General features: G+C 41.9%; 1 non-coding gene across 1 annotated transcript; it reads left to right on the top strand.

Moving 5' to 3' along the window:
• The first annotated feature begins 20,451 nt into the window (after positions 1-20,451).
• On the top strand, positions 20,452-20,558 carry LOC119627508 (U6 spliceosomal RNA). The gene has a single exon (XR_005243694.2). It is a non-coding gene; the product is annotated as a U6 spliceosomal RNA (small nuclear RNA).
• Positions 20,559-20,762: the final 204 nt, after the last annotated feature.

Consider the following 20,762-nt stretch of genomic DNA (forward strand, 5'->3'; position numbering starts at 1 on the left):
TGGGTGCTCCAGCATCCCAGGGGACTTAGATGAAGCGAAAATGGGGGATGTGATGGGGTGGAGGATGATCCAGCATGCATATGAGCTCTAAGGCAGGAGAGAGTGCATTTTGGAAAACCCTCCACAGTCCTTAAACCAGCCCCACTTCCCACTTTCAGTTCTACCCACTCTTGGCTTACGAAATTTTCTCCTCTTTTTGCCCTGCAAATTAGCCTTGGTGGCTGAGCTTTGCTTTTTAGATTCTCATTGCTAAGGCTTATTTTGAGGCTTAGTGACCATCTCATTCCTACTGCTGGCCCACAGTAGGGAATCAGACCTTTAGTAGACACAGAGCTCTTCAAATACAGAGTGAACTTGGGACATCTGATCATGTAGGTCAAGATGAACACTACACGAGGGATAGCACAGAATATACCCGAACTGAGAGCCACATGTGAGTGAAGCTGTACTTGAGCTGACAATACTGACGTTCAAAAAGCAACAGGATGATGAGACTGTTCTAGAAGTAGAGGGTAGTGATGGTTATACAACCTTGTGAATATACTACTGCACACCTTAACATGGTGAATTTTATGGTACATAAATTACATCTCAGTAACATTAAAAAAAAAAAAAAAAAGCAACAGCAGATGGCTGCTGGAGGAGGCTGAGCTTAAATACCCCTGGTTACACTTTCTCCTTTCCTTGTATTTACTGGAAGGAGAAGGATTTGTCCTGAGACAAATAGTTTTTTCATCTTCAGAAATTCCTGACAAGCTACAACCCTGTCAAGGCATGAAAAATTTGATTAGTGCTGACTTGGTACACAGTCTATTAATTAGTACTTAAATAATTGCATGTTGCCTCTGTGGCATGATTTACAATTGCATGCATGCTTTGATCTTTCTCATCACAGGCAGCACTGAGGAGTGAAGGAATATTTGGGAGGATCAGAAACTTGGTCCTGATTTTGTCATCAACCAGGACCTTGATGATTTCAAGGGAGTCCTCAAGCCCTGGGTTTCTGTTTTCTCAACTCTAACATGAGGGGCTAGATGCATCTGGTTTATGTTGCATCTCCATGATGGTTTAGTTCATCTCCATGATCTTGTGAATTTCAGATGTTGAAAATCTTCAGAACAGCCCTGAAAGATGAACAGGTAGGAGTTATTGTCTATATTTTACCCATGAGGTAACTAATGACCTGGGAATTTACAGGGCTCATTTGCTTTTGAACCAGTACCAGAAATGAGTTCATCTGAATTCTAGTCCCAAACTCTTAGCATGAGAGAAATGTGGACCTTTCGTTCCAGGAGTTTAGCATGTAGGAGGTATTCGGCTGGTAAGGGATTAAGGCAAGATTATAGGTTCTTGAGAAACATAAGCAACAGAGACAAGAATATCAGAAAGGGCCACTGTGACTCAGGTCATGGCTGCTGATGGAGCTGGTAAGTCAGAAGAAGTTGTTTGCTGAGAAGTTTGCATTCCCTAGAGCCCAAGTGGGTGTTGCCAGGAAACCCTGAGTTTTCCAACTTGGCAATCACTGCACAACTGAGTTTTTATAGGAAATTGCCCAGCTTTTTGGAAATTTTATGTGGTATAAATATGGTTTTGAAATTCTATATATTAGCTTAGCAAAAGGCGGGAACATTTTGGAACCCATGGATTTAGGAGATCTGCTGGCATTGCTATTATAATTACTTTCAGCAGAATTGTACACTGTGACATTATATTGCTCAAAACGATTCAATTTTCTAATCTTTGAGACTTCTTAAAAAGAAATGAACCCCAAGTAGAGTGAAGGTAGACTGCAAAAAATAGCTTGTTCTGAATGAAAAAACTTCATTCTTGGCTCTGCATCTAACAAACTGGCTGTGTGTCCTCAGACAATTCACTTAATGTCTCAGATCCTCAACTTCTTCAACTGCAAATAAAGGGATTAGAGGAGATCATCTTTAAGGCCCAACTCAGCTCTAACATACTATGATTGGATACAATACACTTGTCCACATTCTTTTATCTAGCATTTGGGGATTTCTGCTTTTCCATCCTTTACAAATAGAACCTTTCACTGTCACACTCATTCTTCCTTGTCCTAAAAACAGAAAGCCCAGGCACAGTCTGATGCCACTTCTGAGGGCTATAGCAGGTGGCACCTAGTGTCTCTACAGTAACTATGTACATTCCTATGGAAAGTTATCTCACAGAAGCATAGAGAACCTGACCTTGTCTATAAAGACAGTAAGGTATAATGATTAAAAGAATAGGCTCTAAAGTCAGGCAGACCTGGGTAAATCTGCCACCTACTAGAGAGCTTGGGCAAGCAAGTTCACCATGCCTGGTACCTAGCGAGTGCTGTGGGCCTCTATTCTGGAGGGACAGCAGGGCCTTATGAAACCAGCATGAGATGGTAAATGCCTTGCAGGCTGGATTTTCAAGAGGAAATGCCATCTTTTTCTCCAACATCTCTGGCAAAATTGCTAACCAAAAGGTACCAGGCCCAGCTAGTTATGAAGGGGATGGAAGTGATCTCTATCCAAGGGAAGAACATTTGATTTGAGATTTAAAGGAGTTGCTTAGATTCTTATGAAGTAATAGAGGAAGAGAAGAGGCAAAGACAGAGAAGGGGATGGATGAGAATAAAGAACAAGAAAAGAAGCAGTAGGAGACAAATGAGAAGGTTAAAGCTGATAATTTTTACTTTATGATAAAAGGAATTTCTAACAAATTCTAACCATTTTGTCAAGAAGAAACAAATTCACTAACTTATATTTCTGCTTCAAGAAATGCATGGGCATTTTCTTTGCATGTGAAGTTTGTTTAAAAATCAGGCATTGAATGCTTTTTAAAAAATACTTAGATCTATTCTGGACATGCACATTCCAATTGATAGATAGATCAAGGTGTCTGATTTTCTTACTGGTAACTTGGCAGCAGTTGCCGGTGGCTTCATATGAACCTATCAGCTGTTGTGGGATGGCAGGGCAGCTAAGAGTCCAAGACTAGTCTACGCAGGCCTGCAGCTCCCACATTCTGATGCATCAAAGCCACAGCAAGTTCCTAAAACGTGGGCACTGGATCCAGATGCTTTTGGTTCAAATTTTCATTTCATTATTTCCTAGATGTGTGACTTATGGCAATTACTTACTTCTGTAAGGCTCAGTTTCCACATCTGTAAAATAGGGCTAATGACAGTATTTGCTTCATAAGATTGAGGATTGAATGAGATAATGCACTTAGCTCAACACTCACCCATAAATTTTTTTTTTTTTTTAGACAGAGTTTTGCTCTGTTGCCCAGGCTGGAGTGCAGTGGTGCGATCTCAGCTCACTGAAATCTCTACCTCCCAGGTTCAAGCAATTCTCCTGCTTCAGCCTCCTGTGGAACTGGGATTACAGGCACACGCCAACACTCCTGGCTAATTTTTTTTGAATTTTTAATAGAGACAGGGTTTTACCATGTTAGTCAGGCTGGTCTCAAACTTCTGACCTCAAGTAGTCCACCCACCTCAGCCTCCCAAAGGGCTTGGATTACAGGCGTGAGCCACCACACCCAGCGAACAATATTCAATACATACTCAATTACTATGTTCTTCTTCTGGGAACTCTAGAATGTAGGATCTTATGATCGGTCCCAAGTTCAAAGATACAGGCAAGTAAGTATAATATAAGTGTGTAAATACAGATTTTGTAGGATATATGCGATGGCCTCTGTCCCATATCAATTTAATACCTATTTTCCAGAAGCTAATATCCCAGAAGATATCCCTTGAAATCCCAGAAGATAAAAAAAGAATTTTTTTTCTAACAATTAGAAACATGATCTAAAAAACTACCAAAGGTATATTCATTCAGCCATGCAAATTGTAAAACCATAGCAATCATTCTATTTGTTTGGTCACAGTTTAGAAGAGGAAATTTGCTATAAGAAAAATAAATACAAACAAATACACAACAAAAGTTGAATGCCACCTGCAGAAGAAGCACCAATCCAACCATTTTACCCTGCCTACCTTCACCATATTTCTCATAATTGCCTATGAAAAGTAGTTGCCATTCATTGTACCAGGCAGTGAGCTAAGTGCTTTATGGACCCTGCCTCATTTAACTGTCCCCAGAGCCCTATGAGTAGGCATGTTAGTGCCATGCTCATGTCACAGATGAGGAGATATGCCAGGTCAGAGAGGCGAGTTGGGATTCACACGCAGCAGACTTGTTCCAGGGCCTGTGTTCTTAACACTGCATCGTGCTGCTTCTGATCTGGATTGTCAAATCTTAGCACTCAGCACTCCTGGCTTGGGTAGAAGGGAAGGGCCCAGAGGTGCTGAGAATGCATGTCGTGTACACCTAGGGTGGAAGTTGGAACAGAAAGTATGTGAAGAGCCTGGGCTAAGACTGAAGCCAGCGTGATGAAAACCAAACTCAAGCAGTTTTGTTTTTAAAACCAATAGGAGGAGTAAAGTATAAATGTAAATCTCAGTTACCTTATCATACCACCCCATAGGTGCTTCCAGTAGTTACTTCAGAGCTATCAAACATATATCTGAAATAACGGTACTCTGCATATACTTGAGTTCTCTTCCCCAGCTTGACACTCCAAGGAGTCAGGTGTTCTCTGGGCCAGATCATTTCCCCACAAACATTGCAATATGCCTAGCCTTCTCATTATATGGATGAAATGTCATCATATGGATGAAAAATGGGATTATTTTATCATTTGACTCTTCTTTCTAGGATTCAAGTGCTTTTATTTATAGACTTTCATGATTTAACCAATTCACCCGAGAAGTAGGAAGAGGGCAGCTTTATTATTTTCAAACTGTGGACTGAGAAATTGAGATATGCAGAAAGAAATAAAGCTGCTCTGCAATTTGGAAAACCATCTGTGATGCTATAAAAACGTCTCACTGTACTCTTGACCACATAAATCACTATTTTTATTGCCTTCTCTCTGGATGAGATGTGGCTTAATTTGAGAGAGCTGTTTATCATTTGGCAAGCTAAAAGAACCTAATTTCAAGTCTCCATTCTAGTGGGTGGTAAGAATAAAGGGAATTTTCTTTGAGGGAAGAGGAAATGATAAGAATAGGAAGGAAGCAGTTAGATCTAAAAAAATCGATTTTGAAACCCTTTGGATAATCATGGATTTAATTTGCCCAAGCATGGCTGTGGGGTCACATGGATTGGGTTTGAATTCTAAGCCACCATTATGACCACTCACTTAATGTTTCTTCCTACCACTCCCATTCTACAGTGAGCCCATGACTAAGATGACAACAGTTTAATTTTGAGTTGGTGCATGATAGGTTTGGCTCTGTGTCCCCACCCAAATCTCGTGTTAAACTGTAATCTCAAGTGTTGGACGTGGGACTTGGTGGGAGGTGATTGGATCATGAGGATGATTTCTAATGGTTTAGCACCATCCCCATAGTGCTGCCTCATGATAGAGTTCTCAGGCAATCTGGTTGTTTGAAAACATGTAACACTTCCCCCGCCTTTCTCCTGCTGGCCATGTGAAGGTGTGCCTGTTTCTCCTTTACAACTTCTGCCTTGATTGTAAGTTTCCTGAGGCCTCCCTAAAAGCAGAAGTCTTTACAGCCCACAGAACTGTGAGCTGATTAAACATCTTTCTTTATAACTTACCCAGTCTCAGGTAGTTCTTTATAGCAATGCAAGAACAGACTAATGAAGAAAATTGGTACCAGAGAAGTGAGGCCTTGCTACAAAGATACCTGAAAATGTGGAAGCAGCTTTGGAATTGGATAATGGGCAAAGGGTGGAATAGTTTGGAAAGCTCAGAAGAAGACAGGAAGATGAGAAAATGCTTGGAACTTCCTAGAGACTTGTTTAATGGTTTTGACCAAAATGCTCAAGTGATATGGGCAGAGATGGCCAGGTTGATGAGGTCTCAGATAGAGATGAGGAACTTATTGGGAACTAGAGGAAAGGTCACTCTTGCTATGGTTTAGCGAAGAGATTGGTGGCACTGTGCTCCTGCTCTAGGGATCTGTTCAACTTTGACCTTGAGAGAAATGATTTAGGGTATCTGGCAGAAGAAATTTCTAAGCATCAAAGTGTTCAAGATCTGGCCTGGATGCTTCCAAAAGCCTAACTCATCTGCATAAACAGAGAAATGACCTGAAACTGGAACTTATATATTGAAAAGGGAGGCAGAGCATAAAAGATTGGAAAATTTGCAGCCTGGTCATATGGTAGAAAAGAAAAACTCATTTTTCTGGGGAGAAATTAAAGCCTGATACATAAGTAAAGAGGAGCCAAATACATCAGTCAAGACAATGGGGAAAATGCCTATGAGGCATTTCAGAGATCTTTGGGGCAGCCCCTCCCATCACAGGCCTGGAGGCCTAGGAGGGAAAAATGGTTTCATGGGGCCAGGCCCAGGGCTCTGTTGCTTTGTGCAGCCTTGGGACATGGTGCCCTGCATCCCACCTGTTCCAGCTCCAGCTGTGGCTAAAAGGGCCCCAGATACTTCTCAGACTTCTGCTCCAGAGGGTACAAGCCACAAGCCTTGGTGGCTTCCATATGCTGTTAAGCCTGCAAGTACAAAGAGGGTAAGAGTTGAGACTTGGGAACCTCCACCTAGGTTTCAGGCGATGTATAGAAAGGCCTGGATGTCCAGGCAGGGGTCTCCTGCAGGTGCAGACCATTCATGAAGAATCTCTAATAGGGCAGTGCAAAGGGAAAATGTGGGGTTGGAGCCCCCACACAGAGTTCCCACTGGGGCACTGCCTAGTGGAGCTGTGAGAAGAAGGTCATCATCCTCCAGACCCCAGAATGGTAGATCCACTGACAGCTTGCACCATGCACCTGGAAAAGCCACAGGCACTCAACATCAGTCCATGAAAGGAGCCACAGAGGATGTACCCTGCAGAGCCACAGAAGCAGAGCTGCCCAAGGCCTTGGGAGCTCACTCCTTGCATGGATGTGTGGCCTGGATGTGAGACACAGAGACAAAGAAGATTATTTTGGAGCTTTAAGATTTAATGACTGCCCTGCTGGGTTTCGGACTTGCATGGGACCTGTAGCCTCTTTGTTGTGTCTGAGTTCTCCTTTCTGGAAAGGGAGTATTTACCTAATGGCTGTACCCCCATTGTATCTTGGAAGTAGCTAACTTTTGTTTTTGATTTTACAGGCTCATAGGTGGAAGAGACTTGCCTTGTCTCAGATGAGACTTTGGACTTGGACTTTTGAGTTAATTCTGGAATGAGGGGGACCATTGAGAAGTGATGATTGCATTTTACAATGTGAGAGGATATGAGATTTGGGAAGGGCCAAGGGTGGAATGGTATGGTTGGGCTCTGTGTCCCTACCCAAATCTCATGTTGCGTTGTGATCCCGAGTGTTGGAGTGGGGGTTTGGAGGGAGGTGACTGGATCATAGGGGTGGTTTCTAATGGTTTAGCACCACTCCCCCAGTGCTGTCTCATGATGGGGTTCTCAGGAAATCTGGTTGTTTGAAAGTGTGTAGCATCTCCTTTGCCCCCTCTCTTGCTGGTCATGGCCTATTTCCCCTTCACCTTCTGCCATGATTGTAAGTTTCCTGAAGCCTCCCCCAGAAGCAGAAGCCTATATAGCCCACAGGAACCATGAGCTGATTAAACATCTTTTCTTTATAAATTACCCAGTTTCAGGTAGTTCTTTATGGCAATGTAAGAATGGACTAATAGAGCACATCACTAGGGTAGCACAAAGGAGAGGGCCCAGAACCACAGGAGAGATAAGCAGCTCATTTTTTTCATCTTTCTCAATGTTTCTTGCTCCCTCTATGTTGTTCTCATCCATTTTTCATTTCATCCCATTTCCTCTTTTTTCCCTTTCATTTCCTCATTCTGGGACAGCAAGAGGTCATGTTCTTGCTGCCAACAGTTTCGACATATTCAGTAGTCGTGACAGCCACAAAGCCAGGGCTGGACCTGTACAGAGGTCTGGTATGCAACAGGAGGGAGTCTGTAGTGTGCAGGGGGTCTACAGCTGTCACTTAGATCCCAAGCTGCCTCTTCACTTTTAATTTTGCTCACAGTGGCTTTTGTCAAAGGCAATTTAAAAATTCAGGGCTAGGTAGTCTAATCTGTCAATCTTGTCTTGTCTTTATGGTTTCCAGGTTTGTGTCTTACTTAGGAGGGCCTTCCCAATGCTAAAATTATATATGTAAACAGATATACCACAATTGCCTAAACAGAAATTTGGGCAAGCTGGCACATTTGAAACAGGGCTGTCTCCTAAAATTTGGAATGTGTGGATAGCATACACATGCTTGGACTCTAAGATTTACTTTCTCTGGAAAAATCCTTCTAGCTCCCTCACTCACTGCCTCTGCCTCCCAGCTCCACCCTAGCCATTTCATCTTATGGTCAGGGAGCATTCAGTTGCTAGGGCCAGACACCCACTCAGAATAACTTGAGTAAATGGGAATTACTTGCACAGTGATAAGGGAATACTATGAAACCCAGTTTGAAGAATTGCACCTGGATCACTGAAGGGCTAGAGTCTGGAGCTGTTCTTCCTCCCTCCTCCCTTTCTCTCAGTTATCTTTGTGTCTGCTCCATCCTCTCCCCCCAGTCAAGCATACTCTTAGCACATGACCTTAAATGACTGTGTAACTCAGTCCTTGAGCTCACAGAATCTTGTGAGTCTAGCACTCACAGACAACAAATGCCCTCAGGCTTTCTGTGTCCCAACTCCAAGTTCTAGATAAAGATGTATTGGTTACAATGGGTCATGTCTAAAGTGGGTCTACTCCCAGTTCAATTATTGGTGGCCAGGGCCATGAGCCACATGGTTGCCCCTTGGGGCAGTGGGCAAGGTAAAATTCACAAAGAAGATGTGGTGGGGAAGAAATGACCACTGTAACTCTGTGGTCCGGTTCCCACACCCATATTGTGATTTTTGCTCCCCTTCAAGTTTGCCCTTGATGTTGTCTCTAACTGAATTCTGTTTTCTCCCATGGTTAGATTTATACCAGATCCAGGACCTTTTAGGGAGGACCGTGGTCCTGTCCCCTGGGGGAAGCTCTGATCTAAGACTGCTCCCTCATGGAAATTAAGAAGGGGAAAGCCTAGGCTACAGATAGAGAAGGATGAGTCATTCCAGCAGCCATGGCGAAAAGGACTCCTGCAGACGCAGGGACTGTTTATGTGGCCACTCACCATCATGCAGGCCCCCAATGGGAGCGAGGTGAGGAAGGACACAAAAAGGCTGCTCAAGTGTGTTTCTGGTTTTGCTTCCTACTGCAAATGACTCTTGTCATATGACTGGGAGAGTGTGGTGGTGGCAATAAGCAGAAAAAGTTGAGTCTAAGAGTTGCTTTCTGAATTCTCTTATTAGGATCAATGTAGTCTAAAAAAGTTGACTTTTGAGAAAATAAATCTTTTCTGTTTTTTGCAGCCAGACTAAGGATTTAGTGGTGAATGGTAGGTGGGAACGTGGTGGGACTCTGACTGGTTATACAGTCTCTGTGAGGTTCAATTATTTTATCTCTAAAAGAGAGAACTGTCTACCTGGTGAGAGAAAATCTTTTGGGAGCCCACTAAACTCTAACATAATGTTATTATACAGTAAGTTCTCACTTAATGGCATTGATAGGTTCTTGGAAACTATAACTTTAAGCAAAATGACATATAACAAAAGCATTTTTTTCTCATTAATGTTATAACAAAACGTTAAAGGAAGTGACATTATTTATGAACCTGCTGAATGTTGTTTTGCTTAAAGCTACAGATTCCAAGAACCTATTGATGACATTAAGTGAGGACTTATTGTATTAGTATCATTTATAACTTACAAAAATGACTTAATTAATATACCACAAAATATGCAGATTTCATGTTAGAGACCAAATACGAATATTTTGTTAAAATGTCTGTCTTCTCCACTTTACCAATCTTCACCAACCTCCTCCCTCCAGAATATTCTTCCAGAATATAAAATGCCTCGTCAACATGAGAGAACAGCAGGAAGCACCAATTTGTGGTAATCCTCTGTATGGAGGAGGCTGTTACATAACCACAAAGGCACAAAGCTGCAGTTTTGAGAACATCTTCCCACACCAGTTCTAAGCATTGACCTCAGCTATGGTTGCTAACACAGGAATCAGCACTGGTGACTTTTGAGCTATCAATCATCCTTTCCTAACACATGATTCTTTTGGAAAAATATGTGAGATTGGAGATTACCTGTGATGGTTTGGATTTAGATTTTGCCTCAAAGTTCAGGTAATGGTAAATAGGCAGGAGTTTAATAGGAATTAAGGTTATTTGATAATTCCTGGGCCACTGCAGATAGAAAGGGTTGGCAATTTTGTCATTTGGACTGCCTCCAATTGAAGGCGCAGGCCTGTTTCACGAAGCTGTGAAACATGAACACGGCTGTATCTGCATCAAAGTGAGTGGTAAACCAGGTTAATAGTGTTGATAACCATGTTCATTTTACAGGAAACACAAACACGAATCACTTGTTCTTACTTTTCTTTTACAGTGGTCTCAAATAGTCAAGACCCCCTGTTGGGAGGAGCTTCTATTCCTGCTCTGTGGAAGAAATGGGCGTGCCAGATGCCCGGAAGATCAGAGGCTCACATTCCAGGTGGAGCACCCTGGTTCTTCTCATCAGAATCAACTAGAGAGATGGACTCCCTCTCCATCCCTACCCAGAGGCATTGGTCAAGCTGAAAGCAAAGACAATCCATTGCCCCCAGGAGAACTGGTCTTACTCTAAATCAGGGGCCTGCAAACTGTTTCTGTGAAGGTCAGGATAGTACATTTTTTGCCCGTGTGGGCCTTCCAGTCTGTCGCAGTTACTCAACTCTGTGATTTTGAGCAACCATTAGACAGTATGTAAATGAATGAGCATGGCCCCATCTGGCCCTCCACCCACAGGCCATAGTTTGCTGACTCCTGCAAGAGTAAAACCCTTTATGAACTAGAGAGTTCCATGCTTGAACATGGGTCCAGAAAATACGGGAAGGCAAACCTCACACATTTGTGGTTGTGTGCCTCCTAAATGCTTTGTGCCACTGTTGGCTTCCAATTCCTAGGAAGGGCCTTGGGAACCAACCATATGTTGACTCAGGGAGAAAAGGACTTTTGGGAGTGAGAGTCAGAGAATGGGTACCACGTACCCTTCAGAGCCCTCAGCTTTCAGATTGACACAGTAACAGATCATAGTCTACTAAATTCTCTGACTTAAAGCATGGAGCCACACTTACCCTGCCAGGCTGGGGCCCCGGTTCTTGGACGTGGCTAGCAGTAGCCATGAGGAATGGGCATGTGGCTAATACAGGAGAAAGAATGCTAGGTGGCACTTGGTCAGCAACTTTCCAATATCATGTTTCTTAATTGTATCACCAAATGTGTATTATCATCCTGTCTTAAAGAAAAGAAATATGAGCCTCTCCTGCCAGACAGAAAGTTCCAGGCAGCAGAAGCATGACTTTGGCATTATGGCAGACAGTGAGGTGTCCTTTTCTTGTGCCTTTCCTTCAACCTGCCTGATCCCAGCTCTGCTCAGCAGTGACCCATGCTCTCTTGACCACTTGTCTCCAGCAGACCTGTAATTTGTCCACTTTACTCCATCCTGGGCTGCTGGAACTACCCCCTGTTTGGGGCTTCTTCTCCAGGGGTTCACCCAAGTTTAGAAAAGCAGTAAAATAGCCAGCATGCAGACCAGCCTATCCTTTTAATGAATGTCTTTGAAGCTACCATGTTCTAAAACATTTTCAGCATGTTTTGAAGCTTTTTTATTATTACTATAGGGAACACTCTGAAACTAATGCTATGGTTATGAGGAACTCAGAGCCATCCCCAATATGATTCCATTTCCCAACAAGTTCAAGAAACAGAATCCAGGCACGTAGTATATGAACAATGCCAAAAGATGCAACCAATACAGTGAAACTTCATGGTGTTAGAGACATGAAGGAGGTCGGAAATTACCCTCTAAGTTTGTTCTTTTAGCTCATTATTTACTTTTAAAGTACTGCTTGTGCAGAACTCAAGGACAGCTGGACATTTATTGCACATTTATATTCACTGCCTCCTGATGACATTAAGTGTAAATGCCTGCAGCAGGGTATTGGTAAACTGTCCAGGGGAAGCACGAATTAGAAAAAATACAAAATAGGCTTCCCTGAGCCCATGAATTTACCATATCAAGAATATGTAAGATACATTAATTAGTTCATTAGTAGGCTCCAAGACATTGCAGATGGTGGGGAAGGTGGGGGCGGGGGGTGGGCAGGCACTACTGACTCAAAAGCTATTGTGCGTGGGACACTTTGCCAAACTCTGAGGCCTGTGTGGGTTGAGGCACCTATGTTGGGGCCTCCATCAGGACTGGGTGGAGGCCAGGGCAGGACACAGTGGTCTGGAGCTGAGGAGTACAACACAAAACTCCGCAGGAGCCTCAGAGTTTAGTACGTGTGCGGGGTAGTATGTTGGGGCAATGTGTGTCTGTCTGAGAGTCTTCTACAGCTGAGAGCCTGGGGTCCCCAAGGAAATAGGGTGATGCCAGCGGGGAAGAGCCAAAAATGCTAATCCGCCTTCAGAATTCAGCATACACTAGGGATATCATGATTCCAAGCAGAGAAGCTAAAAGAAATGCAGTTCACCAAGGCATGGAGTTCAGGTGCCTTGTCCCAGGACCTATGTAGCATTGAGACTTCCCTGAGGTCCTTTAAATGATGCAATTATCAAGCCTCTTTTGAAGATCTTTTTTAAATGCTTTGTCTTGTTGCATTGTCTTTTTGTTTTCAAGGAAATATAGGTCCTTTGGTGAACTGTTTTATAACTACAGCATTGGCTGTAAGGAGGTGTTCATATTCTCTTAGTGTAATAACATCAAAAAGCTGAAAGAAGTCAGAGATCTCTGGGAGGGAAATGGCTTCAGAATATGCCCCTCAGGCTGCCACAGATCTGACACCCCAGAAACATTTGGAAGACAGACCAGAGTTAGATTCCATAACTCAGGCTATGTGGCCTACCTGCTGGGGCTCCTATGGCCTTCCCTACCTCCACTCCCCAAGTTGTGGCAGAAGAGCCCCTTCCAAATTGTCCTGGGTCTGATTAACCTCGGTATGTTAGAAGGCAGGGGGTCGTCAAAGGCCAGGATATTCTTTGCCGTCTCTCATTGTGCTGAAGTTGTTGAAGCCTGGAGTACCAACCGGGATTTCAGACAGCTTGGAGAATGTCCCTTCTGGTTCTCCAACGGGGCCTCTTATTTGATGGGTAGCTGAGAAAGAGGAAGGCAAGGGGGCTTTAGATCTTCTGGAAATCTTGATTCTTCAGAGTTGATTGACTTATCTCTTCCCTGGAGTCAGCGACAGGCAAATTCACAATTTTGCTCAATGCTTACAAATTCCAACAGAGGTGAATAACTCAAAAATGGCCAGTATTCTGGGCTAGAACCTGATGAAAGAAAGAGATACAGAAGGAAAACAGTGTCCTGCCACAAAGTAGCAAAGACACATTGACTTGGTGTCAACACACTTATACTTAAAGCTTGGTTCTGCCACTTATAATGAAGTGACCTCCTGCTAATTGTTAACTTCTCTAAGTCTCAATTTGCTCATCCATAAAAATAATGCCTCAGCGTTGCCGTGAAGGCTTCCTATAAAGTGACCAGCAGGCAGCTAGACATAGTAAGTGGTTGGTGCAAAGTAGCTGCTGCTGGGATGCTTAGGTTTCGTTCTGTTTAAGCACTCATCTGGAACTGATGTGCTATTACATCTATTTGACTGTCCTGTGAACAAAAGATAAATTGTTTCCTAGGAGTATTTTATTTTTCTAAGCTAAACACTTGGTGCATAGCAGCTTACCACTTGCATTTAATTTTCTTTTTTTGTATAAAATAAACTGAAAAACCAGTTCTTTTTTTGGCAGAATTTAATCATTGAACCTATTTTTAAAATGCTCTTTGTGTACTGTCTTTCCTTTTTAGAAAATTCCTTTTGATATTTAGGAACATGTTTAATTTTGTTCTAATGGCTACCTTCGTAGGACTCTTTATTACCTTTTTAAAAGTTTTTTAATCTTTTACCCTCTGGTCTGTCAGTTTTAAATGATATCTTTTGGCTCCCTATTACTTATAGTGTAAACGCAATGATCTTATTCTACGTTCTTCTTTCTTACCCACTTCTCCCATTTTAAAAATTGTAGTATTTCTGTTCTGTTAGAAAATGGAATGTTTAACTACCATTCTTATATCCATATCTCCAACCTTGTATTAGTCCTAGATCTATATATGAAATGCCCACCTTCAATCCTCCTGCTGAAGTGTCTGCAGTCAGCTCTTAGTTGAATAAAGTACAGTTAATTCTGCAGTGGATTCGTCAGGAAGGGCATGTGGCCACAGTATTCTTGTGTTCTTGCATCTTCAAAACTGTTTTTCTATATCATTAATATTTGAAGAACAGCTTGGCTAGATATAAAGTTCTTGACTTGCATTTTCTCAAGCTTCTCACAGTGCGCTTCAATCACGTCTTGCTTTGTATGTTGTTGTTGAGAAATCCAATGTCAGTCGAATCCTCTTCTCCTTTCAAGCTATTTTATGTTTCCTCCAAAAGGCCATATGGATTCCTTTCTTTCTCTTTAAAGCTTGGCAGTTCTACTAGGATATGGCTCTGATATAATCATGCCAGGTCAACTTTTTCAAGAGAACCCTTTCACTTGTAGATTCAATTCCTGATTTATTTCCAGAAAGTTTTCTTGGATTATAATTTTAAATAATAGCTATATTCCATTGTTTAGCTCTCCTCATCCAAGAACTCCAGTTGGACGTCCTTGGCCAGTCTTCCACTTCGATCACTTTCCTCTGACCTTTTTCATTTCTTTCTTTACCTCCCTTTTGCTCTCTTGTTTTCCTGCTTTTCTTCAATGCCTTTTATTAAATTTCCATTTAAATTTATTCTCCCTTGGGTCTCATAATTTTGTCTACATTTCTGGTATGATTTTGCCATTTTCTTTGATATTCTTCCTATGTTCAATGACTATCATTTCATTTCTTCCTTTTCTTCTTTCTTGATCCATTAGTGTTGCGGAGTTTTATATTTCTGATTCAGTTTTATATTTTGGATTCTTTTTATATACCTCCAAACTGTATTCTGAGAAAAATTAATTTTTGTGGGAGTATTATGTTACAATTTTCCTCAGCTCATGGTTCCCCCCACCATGCCCCGCCCCTGAGGTGAGGGAGTATTTTCTTCAGTTGAGTTACCTGGGTTCACTTTTTACAACAATTTTATTTGGATATGATTGCTGTTTTTCTGTACCTCTTCATTCTGTGGAGAGAGCTCCTCGTGTGACAGCAGCATCTCCTTTGAGTTCTGCCCTTTTCTGTGAAGTTTCTTTTACGGAAGATGTTGATGATGAAGTTAGGAAGAAAAAGAAAGGGACTACTGTGTCTTTTTTCCTAGAAACATTAATTTTATCTTTTCTTTTTTCTTTCCTTTCACGGCTATTTCACCAAGGAATACCTCCACTTCTCTGTATCTCATTCTCCCTAAGAAAGCAGTGCTTCTCCAGGGCTGCCACTTCTGGGCCTCACGCATTTCAGATCTTTTGCCTACAGCTGGTGGTGTGAACTGCCAAGTTCCAAATTGTGTAGAGCCTTTCTTAACTTAGTTGGGCTTTCTTTTGAGAGTATGCATACCTTATGTAAGTCCTTAATGCCCTCTACTGTTTTTGATACCATTCTTTTTTTTTTTTTTTTTTTTTGAGACGGAGTCTCGCTTTGTCGCCCAGGCTGGAGTGCAGTGGCCAGATCTCTGCTCACTGCAAGCTCCGCCTCCCGGGTTCAGGCCATTCTCCTGCCTCAGCCTCCAAGTAGCTGGGACTACAGGTGCGCACCACTACACCCAGCTAATTTTTTGTATTTTTAGTAGAGACGGGGTTTCACTGTGTTAGCCAGGATGGTCTCAATCTCCTGACCTCGTGATCCGCCTGCCTCGGAAGTGCTGGGATTACAGGCGTGAGCCACCGCGCCCGGCCGATACCATTCTTTAATACTTCCCTACTCCACTTTCCATACCCATAGGCTTGAAGCAGTAGGCAAAAGGTAACTGTTAGAATATGGTGCATTTTTCTACTTGCTGATAATTTACAGCTTGTAGTATTCTCCAATTCTTAGTAATGCTAAAGCCATGATGTTATTTTCTATTTTCACTCTATTTATTTGAAGGGTTTTGTAAGTTGCATGGGGAGATTTGAAGTCACGCAGCTGCCGTCATTTTCCATTCGTGTCTGGTGTTCACTGAACTTCTTGGATTTGCATGTTGATATTTTTCATCAATTTTGGAAAAAATTTTGACTGCACAGTTTTTCGAAACTTTTTTATCTCAATCTCTCTTCTTTTTTTATCTCAAATCTTTTTCTCCTCTTTTTCTGGGGACTTTAATTACATTAATATTTGAATGCTTAATACCATTTCACAGATAACAGAGACTACCTCTAGCCTTTTTTCTCTTAGGTTTAGTTTGGATAGTTTCTACTATTCTGTCTTCAGGTTCACTGATCCTTTCTTTTGCAGTGTCCACTCTGCTGCTAAGCCCATCCAGTGAACTTTTTATTTTAGATATTTTATTATTATTATCATATTCATTTCTCTACTGAGAATATTCATTTGTTTACTCATTATCTTTATCTTTTTATTTAAACCTGTAAACATATGCATAATGGCTGTTTTAAAGTCTATGTCTATTAATTCCAACATCTCTGGGTCTGTTTCTATTTTTTGTTAATTTTTTTCCTGGCTGTAGGTAACATTTTGCTACTACTTCACATAACTAGTAATTTCTGATTGTGTGCTGGTTATTGTAAATTCTTGAAACTTCCTTCTCTTGGCTCCTGTGACACAATGATCTCTGGGTTTTGCTACTACTTCTTTGGAATTCTGTCCATCTTATTTAACACTCATTATCCTCTACTTGATTTCCAAATGTCAGAGATCCTCATGGCTCAATCTTATATTTTATCTTTTCTCACACTATATTTTCTCTTTAGGCAGTCTCATCTACACCCTATGCTTCAATCACCACCTATACACTCATGATTCAAAACCATATAAATTCAGCTGAGACCTCTTCTCTGACTAACTCCAGACTAATTGCTACTTGTTTCAATAACACATCTATCTCACTGTGTCCAGAACCAATATTGTGATTTCTCTGGCCTGCCTACATGTGCAAACACACACACACACACACATACATACACATGCAATGAAATAGGGAACTTCTTCTAGTGATATAAATTTCAGTGAATTATACCACCATCACTTCAATTATGCATGTTTGAAATATAGGCACCTTGACACTTCTCTCTTCCTCATCCCCCATATACATTCCATCTTGAAATTGTGTTGATTTTATACTTCCACTTCTCTCCATTGCCATCTCTCTCTGCCACTATCCAGTTTTTAGCTCCCACCACCTCTCACCTGCATTATGAAATAGCTCCAAATTTATTGTGAACATTTAATTTCGCCCTGCTACAATCCATTCTCCAAATCATTGCCAGCATTACATTTTTGAAATTCAAATCTAATAATGCAAATCTAATTCATTTTCTCTCTCTCTCTCTCTCTGTATTTGTGTCTCTCTCTCTACATACATACATACATACACACACACACACACACACAGTTTTAAAGAAGTCTACAATTGTTGTCCGTTGCTTTTTGGATGAAAACAAAAATCATTAACATGGGCTGGTCCCTACCTGACTCATGTTACCATGCTTTCCTTGCTGTCTCCTGTCCCTCTCTGTTGTCTTGGTCCTATCTGTTCTGGATTTCCGGGAGCATATCTGCCTCTGGTCTTTGCCTGTGCTATTCCATCTGCATTAAATGCTCCTTCGTCTCCTCATCACCTCCTCCAAACCTGAAATTAATTGCCGTTTTCTGGGGGAGGCCTTCCCTGAATTCCTTGGCCAGTCAATCTCACACTTATACTCACACTGGCACAATGTACCTCTCATTTGTAGTCCCTATAACATTTGTAATTTCACATTTATTTCCATGATTCTTTCATTCAGGTATGACACCCCTACTGAATTATAACTGTCATGAAACTAAGGATTGTGTCTGTTTTGGCACACTCATATTTCCAGTATTAATCATAGTGTCGATGTTCAATAAATATTTGTTGAATCAGTGAATAATGAATAAAAAGTACTCCTCCATGATTCTTTTTTATACTCATGCTTAGCTCTCACTCTACAATTCTAACAAATGGCCTAAGCAGAGGAGGATGGTAAAGGGGCTGTTAAGGCAGCAAGAAAATCAAGTAACACAGAAACAGAGTCAGTTGGTTCTTTGCCCTTAGGATTCTCAGAAGAAATTTTTGTTTCTGCCTTCAAAATGAAGCTGGAATATTAAAACTGATTTTTGGTCCCTGGAAGATGAAGTACAAACCATCATCAAAAAGCATCTACTGTTGGGACTGGTGGCTCACTTTGTCCTTCCCTCCTGTAAGCCATGAGAAGGAATCAAAATGATTCTGTCATCAAGGGCATTACAAATCCTGGATCTTCACCTGATTTTTAATGCTTCACGTCTAGCACAAGCACTTTCATTTTCAAGGGATTCCATACTATATTGTCTAGCCGCTGGCTGGGCTGGGATATAATTATCTTGGTGGAATAGGATCAGCATGTGTAAGAGCGGGATATTGTTGGGCACTGTATTGAAAAGAGTAACCCTGGGGAGGTGAGGGTGATTATTAAGACCAACTCTGAAGCAATGACTGGTGACCAGAAATGAGTTGATGTCAGAAATTTCTACAGAGATGGTGATAGCTGAGAAAGGTGAAAATCCAGTAAATAGTCTGGGATTTAAAAACTCAAGTAAGGGATACAAGGGATGATGCAGAAATTATGTGTACTAGAAAAGGCAGATGTCAGGGGTAGAAATATATCACCAGGCAAGTGAGGCCAAGGACATGCCCATCTGGAACACAAGGCAGAATCTCTTCAGTAAGTTTGGCTTTATTGGTTTTAGTCGTTTTTATCTATTCCTGATGCTCATGTGATATTTTCTCTTTCTGTTTCTTGGGTGAATTTTTGTATCTCAAACACATACAAGGAGAAAGACAGAACAGAAGTTCTTAGGTAGTTTTTTAGTAATAGAAGTTCTTAGATTTTTTTTTGTAAGGAAGAAAAATACTGGGAGAGATTGATCGTTCCTTATACAAAGGCCTTCATTCCTCATGAAAATAGAACTTTCAGTCAAGAATTTGGTCCTTTAAAAAAGAAGAAGGAAGAAAAGAAAGCATGAGCTCTATCCCTCTTTTGACTAAATACTGCCACTGACTTTCCTGTTTGGAACTAAAGGCTGTCTCTTGTTCCACAGGTCAAATGCATGCTTTTTAAAATGCCACTTGGCCCCTTGGGTTCCCCATTCTCAGTAGAAAAACAAAATGGTCAGTAATTTATTTCGACATGCAAACTTAGCTGAAGTTTTTTGTTGGTGATTTAACCCCACAGATGTAAAGTGAAAGAGTTCCCGAAAAGCAAGTGAGAGCCATGAGATCACTACAAGTCTGTGAGCACATTTTTTTCAAGGCTTACAGAATCCCAGAGCTTGCCCTTGCTTCAGGAAAAAGAACTGGTTGACTCCTAACAGGTTTTAAGCCATGAGAAGCTGAGGCCGGTCATGAGGAGGGCAGGGGCAGCGGGGCCAGGCCACATACCGCACGTCACCCACCTCCTACCTCACCACCCCCGCTGAGACGTCTGCTGGGTGGGAGGCGGCTCATTGCCAGAGAACAGTCTGGTGTTTTCTGTTCCTGCTGCAGGAAGTCCCCCTTCTCCTGCCACCCCCACAGCTCCTCAGCCTGGAAACCACTTTTAGAGAGGAGAAAGGGAAGCAAAGCTTTCAAAAGCACATACCTGTGGGGTTTGAAGGGAGGGGCCCCTTGTTCGAGTATTTCTCCCCCAAACTTGAAAGGACACTTCAGATTCATTAATTTTAGTTCTGATGTTTCTTCAGTAATTAAGAAGCCACTAAGAAAAATTGACCCTGGGAAGACAAATTCCTGAAGCTGAGTCAGATACAGCCAGCTCTTAGCACACCACCTGACTGTCAGTTCCCTCTGACCTCATCTCTTCCAACCTCCTCTCTGTCTGACTCAGCAGTGGCCACACAGGCCTCCCTGCTGATTCGAGAATGGCTCCCACCTGAGGCCTTGGGCCCCCCTTGTGTTTGCCCCTGCTTACCCATCTGGCTTCCCCCTCACGGCTTCCAAGGCTCTTCTCAGAGAGCATCCTGTCAGACTGGTCTTTCCTGGCCACGCTGAGTATATCTTTCCCCTATTTCATTTTCCTTCGTGGCACCTTGTACCACCTAATATGTTCAATGGGTCTATGTTTGTTTGTAGTAAGTCTCGCATGACTAGAATGCAAGATCCATGCGAGAAGAGACTTTCTGCTCTACCCTTGGCACATAGTGGGTGTTCAAAAAATATTCAAGTGCTCGCTTCAGCAGCACATGTACTAAAATTGAAATGATACAGAGAATATTAGCACAGTCCCTTCATAAGGATGACATGTAAATTTATGCAGCATTCCATAATTTCGAGAAATGCAAAGCAAAACCACAATGAGCTAACATCTCACACCAGTCAGAATGGCTATTATTAAAAAGACAGAAAATAATAGATGCTGGTGAGGCTGCAGAGAAAAGGGAAAGCTTATACACTATTAGTGGAAACACAAACTAGTTCAGCCACTGTGGAAAACAGTTTGGAGATTTCTCAAGGAACTCAAAATAGAACAACCAT

This window comes from Chlorocebus sabaeus, chromosome 14 (assembly GCF_047675955.1).
Source record: "Chlorocebus sabaeus isolate Y175 chromosome 14, mChlSab1.0.hap1, whole genome shotgun sequence".
NCBI lineage: Eukaryota > Metazoa > Chordata > Mammalia > Primates > Cercopithecidae > Chlorocebus > Chlorocebus sabaeus.